We start from the raw sequence: 16,523 nt of genomic DNA, 5'->3' as shown, positions 1-16,523 counted from the left end.
TGCGTTGTTCAGATATTTCTTTGTACATAAATCAGTATTACTTATATTAAAATAGGTTATGCAATGCACTAACCAAGCTTCTTTTTTTTACTTCTCTAAATTGGCAAATCATGCGGAAAGACATGTAACCAAATAACTTCTGGCTCGTTTGTAGCACCTTTATCTGGCAGTTAACGCGGTAAAATGACAACTTTTTGGCGGCGAAGAGCAGAACCGAGGCGCGTATGTGAGCCGCACTCCGCGGGAATCAATGATCAAACATTAACCGCGAGGCGTAGAATGCGTTAGGAGGGGCTCGAGCTTGGCCCCGCCCCTTTCGCTTTTTAGCCCTTGACGTATGAAGAGGACGGTAGCAACAGTTGCCTCGAGACCCCCGCTCGCCATAGTGACTGTAGTCGTGGAGACAGTTACTTACCAACGGGAGCAACACTCAGCAACAGCAGCAGCAGCAGCAACTGGAGGTGAGAGAGAGGGAAAAGAACAGTAAAGCCAGGGCAGATCTAAGCAGAAGGCTCAGGTGAATATGTTTTTACTGCTTAGACAAATCTAAATGAATTGAATGTAAATGTAACGGGCCTCGGAGGTTGAGTATTGTACATCTTAACGTGTTTTCACGCCCTGATCTCCTTCGCTTTCTATTAGAGTGACATTAGCACGCTAGTTGGTTAGCTCATCTGCTTCGCTAACTTAGGTCAGTTTGTTTTGAGATCGGTTAAACTAATGAACGTTAGCGGAGAAATCTAAGTGCTGTGTTCGTAATTACGCTGAATGCCATTCATGTCGGTTCTTGTGTCTGTAAGATTCATATGTTAATCAGACAGGTTAAATTACGAGCTAACTGGCTAACCAGTTACCGTAACTAGGTAAACTTTCTTCAGAAGCCGTAACAGTTCGAAATCCGTCACACGAGCAAAACTTAACCGCTTTGTTCCGCCGTTGCTTTGCTTCAGGAATCGATTTAATCCTCGTAAAAGTGCATGAGTCCATTCGGAGATAGTGATGTGGACCCGCCTGGTCCGGTTCGACTAACGAGCTCAAGTTAAAAATCTTTAATTGTAAGAGAAACATGTAGTTTTTAGCATTGCCGTGTTTCTTTGGGTCTGTTTGATGCATCAACAGGTTGCTATAGTCGATCTGAAGACCGGTGCCCGATAAAAGTGATGCGTTTCGGTTTATATACAAATACTGAGTTTATAAAGTGTTCACACGTTATTTAGATGTTCGTGCAGTTATCAGATGCAAATCTATTTCCTTAATTTAAAAGGGAATTGAATTATTCTTGTCATCCGGTTCAAATCTGATTCTCCTTATCTGCACTGATTGATACGTTTTGCAGGCTGTTGTTAAAGGGTCAGGGACGTCAATCTCGTTTTTGTCCGAATCTATTAAGTTATTTAGAAATACAATAAAAATGCAATTTTATAATATTTTTACTCCCGTACAGCATTCGAAAGTCATTTTGAATCTGCCTGGAGAAAAAAAAAGAAATAATGAAATAGATATTTGTCACTTACTATATTTTATTGCTATTTTTTTTTTAAGACGTTAGTAATGTTTGAAATATTTTGAAAAACCAACTACATTTTGAACACCAAGTTAGTGTGGTTAGGTTTGTCAACCTGCAGGAAGTCATTTCATTGTGTTGTCATGTGACAAGATAACCACAAATCATAAAGAGGACCCCTTTAGACCCTAATGACCCTGTTTAACATAAAAAAAATGCATGTATGTCCAGTAACTTTATGAAGACCTCTTAATATTCATGACCATTATTATATTAGTACCATGAATGATGTATTTAAAAAATGTGTATTTTTACCATAAAATATGTTTGAAATATGAGGTAATTTTATTGCTTTTTTAAATTCATTTAATTGTATACACATATATTATTATTATAACTATTATTATTATTATGACTTTATTATTCTTATTTTTGAAGTGTTTAAAACCAGCATGCATACAGAACTACTCATTTTGATCATTCTTCTTTGTCATTGACCCCAAAAACAGTCTGCAGGTTATATTTTAAACTGCATAAAACCGATAATCAGTACAGTTTATATTTGATTATGCTATGTTATGCTATGTTTATGCTTCATAATCCCACGTTGTGATATTAAAAATAAATAAATTTCACTGCTTAACATGGCATTTCAAAATATAATCTAAATTAGTCTGACTTCCAAAACATTAAAGTTTTGATGCTTTATTGCCTGCATTCTTCAGGATTAATTTTCCAAAACTTTCCTGTGACAACTTTTTTTTCCCTTTCATTTATGAGCAATACATGTATGTATTTTTTCCACCTTTTTAAATGTTGTATGCAGAGTAGAGCTGAGTGTCAGTGATGTGAAACCCTGTACTGTTAATTGTGAGCAAATGAGATATGTATCTGCATTATCCTCATAATGAGATCCGGGGTGGCTGTTGACGCTAACAGGTTGACAACAGCTTGACTGTGCTCATCCAAAGCTGCTGTAATTTTTCAAGAGTTGCATCGCGTCGCCGTGGCGATGTTACACCTGCTCAACAGAGAGCCTGGTAATGAGCCCTCTTCATGACAATAGCATGTGGTCCAGGTGTCGCTTCTCATTGGGCTCTGCTTTTCTATTGATCTCTCTTTAGCCAAGAGTGTCCATGCCACTGAAAGCACAGCTGATAATGAGGGTAATTAGCATAGAGAGAGAGAGAGGCAGATCCTGATCCAACACATAGATCATGCTGGTCGCCCCGTTCCTTACTAGCTATAACATCATGCTTGGGTAGTTTCGATTATTTCACCCTTTCTGTTTCTGCAGCAGCGGTTCGAGGATGTTAGAGATGAGGCGTGTGTTTGTCGCTGTGTGTGACGGGTCCCTCCTGAGCTCAGCTGAAGGGGGTGAGCAGCAGAGCTCACATCAGCTGCCGACGTGTCTGTCAGGTGCTTCACTGAGTTCTGAAATCCTCTCCGAATGCATCTTCACTACGCGACATATTCAAAGCTCTAAGATCCGGTTTCTGTAATGAAATATGTTGTTACAGGTGCATATCCAGGCTGGAGGAGAAATGAATGATTCATGTAATTGAAGTTAATTATTAATGGGGCCAATCGCTGCTTCCTGGGCTGTGTGATGTCCAGTTAGGCCATTTTTGTGGAGTTTGGTTTGCATGCTACGCTCCTATACCCCAGACCTGACCCTATCTGAGTGTGGGTCTGCTGACTTTGTTCTCGACATGACTGTGTCCATCAGTCGAAAGCAAGCAATTTCATTGTTTAAATGTAAATTTGCATATGCTTGTTTTCTGTCAAATGCTATTGGCAGGATGGCTTTAACCCAGTTGGCAAATTTGGATGCAACCCAGGGCCCAGAGCACTAGGGGGCCCCTGTAAAAGGAGGTGTGTAATATTTCTGTGCCTCTAAATTGAATCTGAAAAAACCAAAATGATGATTTCCAAACAGGTTTCCAAAACGTTTCTTCTTCCACCTATTTGTTATTGTTTTAAATTGGTTAAATTGTTTTGAATTTTAAATTGATCAAAAGTGACGGCAAAGACATTTGTTAAAAAAAAAATGTTGTAAAAAAAAAAGTTGTAACCTCTTTAGAGTATCCTAAAAAACATCACAGCTTTTACAAAAATAGTGGGCATCACAGCTGTTTTCAGCGTTGATAATACAACACATTAAATATTAAACATTAAATAATAAATAGTAAATGGTATTAATATTTCCCTTTTTTATTTTTGATCAAATAAATGCAGTTTTGTTCAAAAGCATTGAAAAATCATTCTCTCCTCAAACTTAAACAATAGTGTAAGTTGACATAAAGCTTCAGTTAATACTGACTGTATTTGCTTTTGAGAAGAACAGGAAGAGGGTTTTTGATAGTGCGGAGTGATATTTAATTAATTTTAGATCACTGCTTAACTGTTTCTATGGTTGTAGAATGAATGCATGATAAATTTAACTTTAGTGAAGTGGGCTATTTTTGTATGCATCCTTGCTTTGTGTAGCACATATAATGTACTTTCAAGGCCTCATGTATTTACTGTGTCATCAGATAAACTGGCTTTTTGTTTCATTTGCGAGTTTGCTGTTCTTTTTGCCGACTCTATCATGGCAAGCGTGTTTTACCTGCTAAACAGGTAGGCGAATTTATGAGATGTTTAATTTATGCATCTAGCAGATTTATGAAGATTAGTTATGAATATTTATTAGTTACTGTTGATGCTGTGATAGCTGATAGCTGATAGCTGTGCTCTGTCATGTGATCTCTGTAATATTAATGAGCCAAACATTAGCTCCGGCTCCCAAGGAGGCTTATCCTCATAAAATCTAAACCTTATCATGCTGAAATTAATATTTGGTAAAGTTTTACCTCAAAACAGTTCCTCACTATACAACAGATGTGCAAGTCATTATAAATCACTAGTCTTGTAATGCACACGTGAGGAACAGATTAGCTGTAAACCTGTGGGCAAATTCAAAACCATTTGTTCACTTGTTTTGACAAAGCCCCATAATGCAGCACAGTCCAAATCAAGCTTTTAATTTGGTTACACACCCACCGCAAAGAAAAATAAAGGAATGGGAATGGAATTCCGTGCAACCCAGATCCAAGCAGCTGTTATGTTTACATGGCAACTTGATACACAAATACAGCCTGGGTTATGGAAAGAGAGGGGCTGGGCTGGGGGTGCCGTGTTATTCTTTCAAAAGTCAGTGGTTTTTAATCAGCTCTCTTCAATCCATGTTTGTGGTGATGGATGTGCATGCTCTCAGATTGCAAAGCAGGTGAAGGGCCAAAGTCGAACAGAGAAGAAATGCAGGTACGGTACCACTTTTAGCCAAGTGACTCAATTAAACGCCATGGTTTTACTCAAGATATGACTCTGATTTTCTCTTCCACTTCCTGGTGAAGCGGCAGTGCCGGCAGGTGTTTATAAACGACAGTCAAGTCAAGTCACTTTTATTTATATAGCTCGTTATACAATATAATTGTTTCAAAGCAGTAATAAACAGTAAAATAGTACAATCAAACTTCGTCAAATATAAGACAAATTCAAATTTGGCTATAAAGTAGTTATTATTCAGCTAGAGTCAGTTCAGAGTCGATTCAGTTCAATAAATGAAAAATGAAAAGTCAACTGTGGAATCATTTCCCTTTAGCTTTAAGCAACTCTATAGAAGACAATAGTGTTGTTATTCAGCTCCAGTTCTAATTTTGTTCTCAAATTGATAATATTACAGAACATTAACTGACCCCAACTCTTATCAGGGGATAGAAAACTATAGTATAGAAATCTATAGTCTTATAGACAATCACTCAGAAATAACATGACATCACAGAAAATATATTGTATGCATACAGTGAAAGTCAGTGGAGTCCACTGCTAGTTTGAAACCCACTGACTTTCCCTGTATAGACAAAATCAGTTAAAACATTCTTCAAAATATCTTTTTATATGCTCCACAAAAGAAACAAAGTTGAACACAATCAGAATCAACATTATTGATGACAGAATTTCCATTTTGGCCCTAATTGTCTTCATTTACATACCAGAAGTGATTGGTATGATATTATATACCTAAATCTGTATACACACGGATTCACATATCCAAAGAATAACCTCGTTAAACCACGCTCCTCTATCAGTGCCCATGTTTATGTCCTGTGCCTGGGTCAGAGTTCACCTCCAGTCATCTGCCGTCATGGCGACTTTATGATTGTTGTAGCAGCATCTACTGTAACCTTAAACCACACTGAGCTTTTAATGGACTATAGTGGTGCACGGCTCTCAAGCAGACAGCTGCAGTGGTCCCTTGTGAAAGGTATTTGTGCGTGTGCACTGATGCACCATGGGGGAAGGGTGTCGCAAGGGGTGGCAGATGACCAGATACAGCTCCTCTGTGTGTGTGTGTGTGTGTGTGTGCACATGATTAAGCCTGTGCTGTATTTAGCCTATGTTGAAGAAGCTTGGCCCAGAGAGCAGAGCACTGATGTACCCACCCGGCAGCTGCCCTTGTGATGTAAGGATGTCATAATACTTGGATCAAAATTAATAAATTATACAAAACACGCTGAATAAGCTGATCTTAGTTGATATGTTCATGCGTTGTTTTGGCATTGCCAAAAGTGTATTAAGAAATCAGGATTTAAGCTGTCCTGGCAGCGGGAGGAGCACTGTTGATGATTTAAAACTTTCACGTCTCCATAGATATCATTATCCTGTTTTGTTATTGTGTTTATATGGCTGTAATTATCTCTTTAGCTTATCTCTCACACTAACGTGGCAGAAATGGCATCCTCCTGTAACTTTACACAAAACTGACAGGTTGACATGGAGCCAAGAAGATTCCGTTTGATAATTGCGTACAAATTGTTATTTTAGCTCTATTGTTATGGTCATAAATCGGCTTAGGGATTTGAACAAGCTCCTAACTCTTAGTATTAAATTTTGCTTCACAACTCAACCTGTAGCATTTGTGCTACAAACATGAATGATGTCTCAAATCCTGCGGCTTGTTGAGGAGATTTGTTCTATTATCATTTAAGCAATTATCAAAGCAATCAGAGTTTGTTTCCTCTGTCTGGAGGAACACTGAATAACTTTCCTGTAGTAAATGCATTAAGTGACATTGTTAACAAGCTGTTTTATTGCCAACTCTGGCTTGAACTACAGGTGATTCATAAGGTCAAACAGAACCTGCTTAACGGTGCTATTTTTTTAAAGTGATATTGCGTTTGTGTTATCACGTTTTTCCTTTATCTTTTGCATGGCAGGATATAATCAGCCGTAATCAGTATTGCAGATGATTGCTTTTATTTGGTGATACCAATTATTGGCTGATACATTGGTGGTAAAAAGTGTTCCTAGCTTTTGCCTTTCTATTAGACAGAAAAAAAATATAGGGGTTAAAGGATAGTTCACCCATAAATGAAAATTCTGTTATTAATTACTCGCCCTACTCACAAATTTGCCTGTTTATTCTCGGTGCACTCGCGTCTGCCGCTTTAAATTCTTGAGCTCATTATAACAGAATGGATTCTGATTGGCTGTCAAGGTTTGTATCATTCATCCGCTGAAAGAAAATCGTTCTGAAAGTGATTCCAACGATATTGTTTTTCTTCACCTTTATCTTTATCGTGTGGACTTGTGCTAGCTATCGTGTGCTTTTCTTTAATATTGAGAACAATTTTAAGAACTATATCTTTAGCGTTCGTTATCTTTATAGTTATCGTTCTTGATGTGAACGGGGCTTAAAACAAGTGTGAAGCACATGACGCAAGTGTGAAGTGCTCGAAAGCTATATGATTTTTATCAAAATATCTAAATTTATGTTCCGAAAGATGAACGAAGGTCTTACGGGTTTGGAATGACATGAGAATGACATGAATATGTAATTAATGACAGAATTTTTATTTTTGGGTGAACTATCCCTTTAATTTTTGACAGCACTGATAACCCAGTGCCTGAGCATAAATGGATAAGAGGCACTGTCTTTAACGGTTTTGTCTAACAAAAAGCCAAATGCTGCACTGGCCATCCAAAAACCTACTAATTTCGATATCTTAAAGACCACGTCCTTTGACTCAGACCAGTGGGCAATGACCCAGAACGCCCTAGTGACCATCAAGCAACATGCTAAAAGTCACTCAGGACTCCTTAGCAACCACATAGCAACAACACTGTCGGTGATGTTCACACCACTCAAATTTCCTTCAGAAAATGACATTTGACTCTTAATATTTCACATAGCTCTTAGAACAATGTTTCTTCAGCCAATCCATTTGATGAACTGATACGTCAAGGCACAGTGCTCTAATCCCTCTGATTTTCTTTGGGGGAAAATAAGAAAAGGAAACGGGTGACTTGGCTGTGAGATATCTGAGCAGCAGGCTGAGACTTGTCTGAGACTGAAATGTGTTGCTCATAAGAGCCTCTCCCTCAGCGTTCAACCCCCCCGTTTGTCTCAAACCGCTCCTCGTCGGAGCGTTCTTTACATTCCACCTGCTTTGTATCGTAGCTCCACAACTGCTAATTAAATTTCCTGCCACAAACAGCACACTGGGCTGTGACATTTGCATCACAATGGCCTTCTCTCTCTCGCCTTCTCTCATAGTCTGGAGACATGGACAGTCCTTCTAATGTCCCCTCTTTTTACTGTTGCATATTATACGACTGGTGTTTTCCTGTCCATTTTCCAGTTTTCTTGTTGTAAGCCCTTGATGTTCTTTCTACAGTGTCCATAATTTAGGACAGTGTCTTGAAACTAAATATTTACTTTATTTAGTTTAAGCAGAAAAAGTCTTGATTTAGAACATACTCAAATTCTGTCTTCTGTTTTGTTCAATATCCGTCAGTACGAGGTTTGGCACACTTTATAGTGTCAGACTCCATTCATCCCCTCGTTCATCCTGTAGAAGTTCACTCCGGTACACCCAGACCCTCAGAAAAAGAGCATTGAGGACTTTTCCTCTAAGGCTAACATCTCTGTGTAGTTATCATGCCTGTGTGCAGATGAGCACTTCAGCCTACCCATTCATGCCTCTCTACGCACCTGAATAGACGAAGAGGAAGAGCTTGTTGATTCTGTAAGGGCTGAACCCTGTGTGACTCCTCGTTGCCCTATGTGCTATCAGTCTATTGTATGCAGAACTTGTCAAAGTTGTTCTGCCCATTTCCCAACCTCTTGTGAAACCCCAACAGAACCTGGTTGTTCTTTATTTGTTTATTAAAAAATGTACACAGCGTCCAACCAGTCAGAAGTTCTCTTATTTTACAAATAGGACCACAGTAAACACAGTTTTCCATGCTACAAAAATGTACTCTATTCTCCTAATGTTTATTATAATTAGCAGCACTAATGACATGGCTGAATTATTCAGATGACTGTGATATCTTGACTATCACTTTTTTACTTGAATATCATTTCTACCCAAAATGCCCATAAACCGAGCACGCCTTTCATTGTTTCGTGGTCCAATGTGAATCAGATGCTTGTAAACACTTGGATGTCATTCTTGAACATGGGCGTATGAAACTGTAGATAAGCAGTAGTACTTTATACATTAGACATTGACTTTTATTGTCTTTCATGACTGAAACCGATACTTGATTGGGGTTATGACTTTAAGTTTTTTTGATATACTAAATATTATTTAGTATTTCATTAATAGAAATGATTGTTAATGAGCAAATTAACAATAACAAAGTGTAATGTTTCTAAACATCTGAGATAAAATTGTACCATCATCTGTAGGACAGATATTAAATTAGTTCATTTCCAGAAAAATAATTTCCCTAATAATTTCCTAACGCCCATGTCTTTCAAGATTTTCATGTCTTTTTTAAGTCAAAAAGAAATTACGTTTTTTTGAGGAAAACATTCAAGGATTTTTGTCCAAATAGTGAACTTCAACAGGCCCAATCGGTTGAAGTTGCAGTTTCAGTGCAGTTTCAAAGGGCTCTACATGATTCCAGCTGTTGAAAAATTGTCTTATCTATTGAAAGGTAAGTCATTAAAAATAAATAAAAAAAAAATTATATACTTTACCACAAATGCTCATCTTGCACTAACTCTGCGATGTGCATCCAATACTTCATGAATTACATAATCACATTGGAAAGGTTTGCTTTCCATTGTATGTTGAAATTTCATTCCATCACCACATGCATTGAAGCACAATTGACAACAGATAAGGGACCTTTTTTGCCTGCTAAACTGAACTGAAATGACTTGAATGTGACTGCACCTTGAGTACAAAATCTGCAAATATCTGTAAAAGAAATAAATCGATATCAGTCAAGCTATTTATATTGGTTATGTCCTTAGCCTGGAAGATTTGGTGCACACAATACAGATAAACCATCCATTGGCATGACTTATTGAATTACATAATAATGTGATACTTGGGCAAGATTCCTGATGCTTTAATGCAGTCTCATGTGTCTTTAGACAGTGTCTGTCTGTTTGATGGTAACAGTCGACAATAAATCAGGAAGTTCACACATGTGGAAGCTTTTCACGTACAGCTCTAGAGATTGCCACACTTGGCTCATAAGATCTAGAAGGGCGTGTGATAATGCAGTTGTTGTTTGAGATGGAACCAAGTCAGTCAAAGTAGGTATGGAGTAAAGGCCATGTTGTTCTTGCAGGTTATCAAAAAATGTATTCCTCAGTCTGCGTGACTCTGAAATCCGAGCGTTGAGCTGCAGACGTAATGTGGAGACAATGTGGTGTGACAGAATCACTTTAGGAAGTTTCTGTCTTCCTTCCCCCTGAAATATATTGGCTACTGTTGACCTGATGCCATTTGGCATTTAGCATAGGTAGTCTGGTAATCTTCATCTCACTGTCTTCCAAAGAGGTTTTTCAATGAGAAATGGCACTTTTGTTTCTACAGCATTTAAGAGCAATGCATATTAAAGTGTTCCTTTAGCTCAATTGGTAGAGCATTGCCTTATCAAGCGCAAGGCTGGGGGTTCGATTCCCCGGGTACACATGATAGGTAAAAATTGCTAGCCTGAATCCACTGCACTGTAAGTTGCTTTGGATAAAAGCGTCTGCTAAATGCATACATTTTTTTATTTAATTTAAATTTAAAGCAGATTGTGCATTTAATAGTGCTTCTCCAATCGAGCGTCTTATTTGCCAGCCAGAACTTGTTGCACTGTTGCAATATAAAGCCCACAGCAGAAACTCGGCTGGCTGGAATCTCTTACGTTTCCCAAAAACTCATCCCCAAACAGCTTTCCTGCATGTGTCACTGGGTGTAGTTACCAGGATGTATATTTTTGCACCCCTAACAGACACCTGCTGTGAGAGACTTCTTTTTCGCAGCACGATCCTCTGTTTTTGTATCACTATGGGCAACAAGGTGGTGTGACAACAAAAACTGGAGGGGAGTTCCACCATTTTGTCATCACTATTATATAAAACAGATAGAAAGGGCAATTATCACTATGGAACCAGACACGTTTAACAGTCTTCTCCTTCTTCACCTTCTCATAGTCTTTGTTCCAAAGGTAAGCTTTCTCTTTTACGACACACTTTTTCCCCCTCCTTTCGGAATCATCATCTGCTCCGGGTTGGGGGTGGTGCGGAAATCTGGAAAGGGTTACTGGTGGAGGAGGAGGAGGAGGAGGAGAGGGAGGGGGATTGTAGAGTTGTAAGTGTGAACAAACGGTCTCCATGGCAATGTTCGACCGATTCTCCCTAGCTGCAGAGCCCTTTGCTTTTGGTGTGCTGGTGACGGATGGACTAGGGTTGTGTCGGGAATTGAAGATTGAGGGTTTGGCGAATGTGTCTTTTTGTGGCTTAATATCCACAGACACTAGTCCATGTCTTGTTTGGATTTAACTGTGCTGAACTACTCTTGATTTATCCTTTAAAAATTTGGCAAATTCTGTGACATTGCACATTATACTGTAAATTCAGTTTTTATGACTGGATTCCACAATTCTGGCCATACTGTCAGCATCGTGGAAATCCTAGGGCCCTAGATAAGTCACATACATCACGCTTTCTTAATATCCTCCAGGTTCAAGCTTCGTATTTGCAGTTGGTATGGATGGATGATCTATATCATAAGCGGTAGGAGCATTTGGTGTGTGTTTTTCAAAGCTGCATATCTGCAGAACATCGGCCCAGCTTGTTGGACACAGATGTCCAGTATAGATGGCCCTTTAATGGTAACAAGTGTCTCTGCTTTATTGCACGGCTGTTCGAAGCTTCCGGCGGGTCATAAAAGCAATCAGAGTGTATTTCCAAACTGCAAATCTGTCAGGAACGTCTGGATTATATAGTTGGAAAAGTAATTTGAGGCTTCGTTTACAAAGTGATTGTTGTATTTGGAGCGTGTAAGTGCAAGAATGACTTGTGGCGGCTTTTCTTTTCTTCTCTTTTCTAGACTTTTTTTTTGCGTTTCTGATGGCTTTAACATTCCCTGTCAGCGTGCCATACCAGAGAAAGTTCTTGTAAGTCCTGAAGTATAGCTTTCTGTCGATTTTCTTTTTTTTTTGCTACAACAGTACATGTTTTTTTCCCTCCCGAGTCCCTGCCTCCGCTCCAGAGGGTCAGAGTAATAGCTTATGTATTTATTGTTCTAAGTTTCTGGTTAATGTGAGATAGAAGGATCACTTGGGGGATGGCATTGTTTGGTTTGGGAAGTATTCTGTTGGTTGCATAGCAACAGGCTCCTGGAAACGGGAGTGGACGGTGTTGCCACTAGCAACCGCTGTTGCTCTGCAAACAATGTGGGCCAGTGCAAACAAGAGCCAAGACTGTGGGCTCCTGCTTTTAATTGAACATCTGCATGTGCTTTGCCCTGATCGAGTGTTGTTTAAGTTCAATCTGTCTGTGACAGATGTGTATAAACCCACTCACCTCAATCACAGGTATCACTTTATGTTTTCCTTGTCATTTAGGCCTGGTTTATTGCCAGCATACTTCCAGGAGAGGATTTGACTCTGTCTCTTCACACTCAGGTTAATGAGAACAGAAGGCAATGGCTGCTATGTTGTGGCGGTCTTTAATAGCTCATTTGTGTTCGGCTGAGGTGAGCGCTTGTGTCGTGCGGTGGGGAGTCTCTGCTCTACTGTAATAAACCAGAAGTCTATTGAGGACGGGCCTCACTCGCTCTTCACACCAAAGTGCCGGGGTGCTCCTGCTGTTTTCTGCTTTTGTGCAGCCCAGAGCTGCTGGTGGGGAATTTGTGTGGCTTTTAACCTTCTATAGGAGATTAGATGAGATTGAGGTGCACAACTAACTAGCCCGCTTCACTCATTCTCATTATTATTATTACTGAAAAAAGCAAGTGATTCTGGGAGGTTGTGATGAAAAATAGTTCACAGGTTCTGATTGGGTCATGGACAGTGAAGAATTCTAACTAACCTTATAGCTGTGTATTTAAGATAGCAAAATAAATATATATTTTTTCAAAAGGAGAAGATAATGCTTCCCATGTTGATTATTGCCTTTTTGGGAGATTTCTAAGATCGAATTCAGCAGGCGACAGCATGGACTAGTTTTGTCAACAAGGTTTCTCCATATAATGGACTTCAATGGTGACAAGGTCCAAATTGCAACTTCAGTGCAGCTTCAAAGAGCTCTACAGGTCCCTACCAAGGAACAGTGGTCTTATCTAGGTTTTATTATCAATCATATTATTAAAAAATTAAAAATGTATATATTTTTTAACAACACATGCTCATCTTGCACTACCTCTGCAATGCGCATGAGTGTCTTCACGCGTTGTGTAATCATGTTGGAAAAGTCATGCGCAGTTAGCTTTATCTACATATTTTGGTAAAAAATTGGGTTGGGCGAAAAACTCATTTTCTCACAACATCCTTGTTTTACCTTTTTTTTGTAAAGGGCATTTGACTTTGCACGTTCACTTTGTAAACACTGAGTCGGTACTTCCAAAAAGTATAAACATTTTTATTTTTCTTAGAAAATGACAGATTGTTTCAATAGATAAGGCCCTTATTCCTCAACTGGGATCATGTAGAGCCCTTTGAAGCTGCGCTGAAACTGTAATTTGGACCTTCAACCCATTGGCCACCATTGAAGTCCACAGTATGGAGAAAAGTCCAGGATTGTGTTCCTCAAAAACCTTAATTTCTCTTCGACTGAAGACAGACAGATATGAACATCTTGGATGATAATGAGTACATTTTCAGGAAATTATTATTTCGGGAGTGAACTTCTCTTTTAAGGACATTTTTCATACTTCGTATCAAGACCCAAATTTTTACATTGGGCATCAAGTGGTGACCCAGCAAAGCTATCTGAGAAGCGCTGGTCAGTACCCAGACTGACAGGCTGAAGTGGATTTCTCCCTGAACACCTGAAGGCACACAGTGAGTGATTTCTGAGAATAATAGCAGTAGGCAGAATCAGCTCCAAAGATAACTGTGGCGGGGCCAGCCCAGGACGTATTTATAACCAATGCAACACCCCTCAAGCGAATACCTATCTCTTAAAAGATCTAAGCACACTCATACTGTTTACTCTGAGAGGTTTTATGAAGTGTTTTACCTTACCAGTCTAGTTCATGTGAGAGTTAGACAAAGTCTGTGGGATTTGAACCAAATAATTCCTGTTGACTGATACAGCAAGCCCAGTTGGAAAGCATGACTGTGACCATCTACACGTGTCTAACTGGTGTAAACAAACTGGAAGACTTCCATCCTGGTGATGACTGGGTGATTACTCCCACACATAATCTGTGCCCGCAAGTCCACAGAGTTCCACTGAATTTGAACCCACGTCATTCATAAAATTTTACCAGCCAACGCCCTTTGAGATTTTGTTGATTTATCATTAAAAAGCATAATCAGATTAGCTAAAATATTTGAGCGTTGTCAAGGTTTCATAGTCATTTTTGAATCTGTTTAGCTGAATCCCTCTCCAAATGAGAGGTCTTTTCTACAAAAAAAAAAAGAAAAGTAAAATTTTCATTTAGCCGAAAACCAAAAAGATTTTTGATGAATTAATCAATGAATGAATCAGTTTTATTTAATCAACCATCAAACAATAACTGAGTTGTATACAATTTTCAATGTCTCATAAAGGCAGTTTTCTATCAGTTTTTTTTATGGTCTAATATTTCTAATCCAATTTATTGATGAAAAATAAACATTTTAACTTATTATTTGAATTGCAGAATAAAATTTCAATGCTAAAACGGTTTCATATCAAAAGAAACAAAACAAAATGCCTATTGTGCTGGAGTTTTATTGCATCACTATTTGTATTTATTCCCTATAAAAATTTTTTGTCATTACAGCTGACTAGAAAATATAATGGAAGTTTTGGAAACCTACTGGTCAAAACGTGTGGGAACACCCAGTGCTGTAGAATCCACTTTTATTTGCAAAAACAGTATTGACTCTTTGTACAAAGAAAACTGCAAATGTGTGTCAACTGTGTAAAAAAAAAAACCCAGTGTATCTGAGTTCATGTTTTTTACTGAACCGAGTCATCTGGTGTATTCATCACAATCCCTTTATTTTCTGAAAACTGGGATAGTTACATTTTTCTCCAATTAATTTACCTTTGAATAGCGCTTCACACTCAAGAATTCATTATTTCTATATTACTGATCTCAGGAAACACAATTAGCTTTTATTCTTTATTCCTCTATTCCCAGAGGAAAATTTTAAGTGCCTGTAATTAGCATAATTTTTTTTTCCTGCAGATGAAATCATGTGTGTAGAGCGTATTGCTTCTCTTTTGCTCTATTTCAAACTTTAACAACAAACTGTCAGTCAAGGGATCTCTCGTATCGCATGAGCTCTCAGATTAACCTCCTCTGCTGTTTGTCAGTCACAATCACTACAGGCGTGAATCTTAAACGCTGATCTGGGACCTGTTGAGCGGTAACTGCATCGTCGGACTGGTAAAAAGATCATTTAGATGTACAGAGCTCGGCGCCCCTCCTGTAGCTCCCGTTCCCCATCTCTGAGTCTGTCTCTCTAGCACTCTGAAAGTTCCTGTGTGTGAGCTTAAAAAAGAATAGCACAAGGGGAAGGGGGTGGTAGAGTTAGGGATGGTTGCCATGGATCCCTCACCATAGCAACCGACAAACGTTTACAAAGCATTGAGGAATTTCCTCATATCAGCTGTATTATTGGAGCTCCTAGAGACGGACTCTCATTCCAAACAACCGCTGGAGATCATCAGTATCCTAGTGGGGGGACCAGTCTCAATGCCATTTTAGCTTCAACCCAAACCCCCACCCAACCCCCCCGCTATTTCTTTTCATGACTGGGGGGTGGGGGGTTGGGGGTTAGTTGTTTTTCCGCCCCTCCACTTTTTCCAAAGTCTTTTTGCTCTCACCTCCTATTCTTCTTCTTCTTTTTTTTTTTTTTTTTTTTTACCTGTGGGAGGCTGCCTGGTCTCCATTTGTCACTCTTTTCTAATCTTTCCTGTTGTTCTGTGCACCATCAACGACTGTGAGAGCTTGGAGAGTTACATCGGGATCTCGACGACCGTGGCAAACTCAAATCTTCACTTGATCTCAATTCCCAGTCGACTCCTTGGGGCCATGTTGCAGTTGTGATGGGGTTGTTAATGTCTCCTTTGTTCTTTTCTTCATAATAGAGTTCAGAGGTGAGCAGCCTGCTGGGGATGCGGGTGACTCAGCCTGACTTGGCTAGGTTGAGCTCCTGGTCCTTTCGAAGGAAGAAAGTGTGAAAAGCCGCTTTGTATCCCACTTTTTCTGGCATATTCGCAGAGTTGTATTTCAGTGGGCTGCTCTTATCCTCTTCAGCAACCTGTTGGCGCTCAGTTTGATTGCGTCGCGAATCTTTAGCAGTGGTGGGAATCAACAGGGATCTCGTGATATAATATTATGCTGAGATGCCAATTGGCACATTGCTGGCCTTTATGCTTAAGAATTTTTACTGCATTGTTTTTCAGTGCTTCAAACTATTTTATACTTGGTATGTTCTGATTTTGATCAAATAAAAATAATTGAGCTATTGCTAACCTCTTATATTTTGTTAAAATGTTATCTCAAAAACACATTAT

General features: G+C 39.0%; 1 protein-coding gene across 3 annotated transcripts in view; it reads left to right on the top strand.

Annotated features, from left to right (window-relative positions):
* Positions 1 to 114: 114 nt before the first annotated feature.
* The window catches only part of LOC127963905 (DNA-binding protein RFX2), a 34,268-nt gene continuing 17,859 nt past the window's right edge, over positions 115 to 16,523 (top strand). The window contains exon 1 of one of the 3 annotated variants that reach the window (XM_052564002.1): positions 115 to 517. The gene's annotated coding sequence lies outside the window, so the exon portion shown is untranslated. The remainder of the gene's footprint in view (positions 518 to 16,523) is intronic. The other 2 variants (XM_052564000.1, XM_052564001.1) reach the window with 2 other exon arrangements.

This window comes from Carassius gibelio, chromosome B8 (assembly GCF_023724105.1).
Source record: "Carassius gibelio isolate Cgi1373 ecotype wild population from Czech Republic chromosome B8, carGib1.2-hapl.c, whole genome shotgun sequence".
Lineage (NCBI taxonomy): Eukaryota > Metazoa > Chordata > Actinopteri > Cypriniformes > Cyprinidae > Carassius > Carassius gibelio.
Note: the sequence above shows the minus strand (reverse complement) of the source record. Positions and strands in the feature narration are given on the sequence as shown.